Source organism: Fonticula alba, assembly GCF_000388065.1.
Source record: "Fonticula alba strain ATCC 38817 unplaced genomic scaffold supercont2.6, whole genome shotgun sequence".
In the NCBI taxonomy this organism is placed as follows: domain Eukaryota; order Rotosphaerida; family Fonticulaceae; genus Fonticula; species Fonticula alba.
The window spans coordinates 2,102,516-2,103,780 of record NW_009242976.1 but is presented as its reverse complement, the minus strand read 5'-3'; positions in this window follow the sequence as shown (position 1 = coordinate 2,103,780).

Genomic DNA, 1,265 nt, shown 5'->3' with positions numbered 1-1,265 from the left:
CGGTCCGAGGCCGGAGGAGGCGGCGGAGGGCGGAGGAGCATGGGCACAAGACTGGAGCCGGCTCGCCCGCCCTCGAGGACCCGCCGACGTGTGCCCGGAGCCTCCCTCTTCCCGCTGCCCCTTTGGCCCATCTTGGCTGGTCCCCCCCCCCCCTCCCGGATCCGGCGGGTGCTCATTTCCGGAGGTGCGTCCTCCGCCCCGGCAGGCTACTCCGGCGGCGAGGCTGGCGAGGCGCCCCCGGCCACGGAGAGACTCTCAAACTGCCGGTGCAGGGACATGGCCGACGCCCGCTGCGAGGCCGACGGCGAGGAGTTGGCCGAGAGGCTGGCCAGCAGGGCGGGATCACTGCCATCGGCAAAGGCCGACAGCTCGGCCATGGACAGCCCCGGCGGCGCGCGCTTGAAGGTGTACCCGACGAAGGGAAGCTGTCGCCGGGAGTCCTCGCAGTCCACCGGGCCGGTGAGATTCGGCACGGCCGCGTCATTCGGCGAGCTGCCCGGGTCGCCGGGGACCACCCAAGTGGCCTCCAGCTTGTCGAAGTTCGATGTGTCAGTCTCATGGGCCAGGCGCGGGGCATAGGGCCCGGCCCGGGCCCGGAGCCCGCTCCAATCGACCCCCAGGAAGAAGGGGTGCGCGCGGATGGCCGCGAAGGATTGCACCCGCGACGGGGCGTCGCACAGCAGCCGGCTGAGGATGTCGCGCGTGGCGCGGTCCGTCACCCCGAGCGGCCCGGCCGCCGGGGCGCCGCCCTGCTGCTGGAGGTGCTGGTGCGGCGGCGGCAAGTGGCTCGGGATCTCCAGGAACTCCTGCCACCGGACAATCTTCCAATAGGTCACCCGGTCGCTGGTGGCGCTGAAGGGCGGCCGGCCGAAGAGCATCTCGTAGATGATGATGCCGGTGCTCCAGTAGTCACACTCCTTGCCGTAGCCCACCCGGGTCAGGACCTCCGGGGCGATGTAGTTCGGCGACCCGACGGTGGAGAAGGCCAGCTCGCGCGCGCGCTTCCGGTAGTCCAGCTGCCGGGCCAGCTCGCTGCGCTGGGCATCCTCGCGCAGGTCCACATCCGAGGGGGGCCGGTGCTGGCGATAGAGCCGCGTGTGCGAGGGGAAGGCCGCGTCGCCGGCCTTCTCCGCGGCCTCGGACGACGCGTCGACCTCCTCCTCGTCGAAGGCCGTGCACAGGCCGAAGTCCGTCAGCTTCAGGTGCCCCTCGCGATCGATGAGGATGTTGTCCGGCTTGATGTCGCTGTTTGTTTGTGGGGAGGG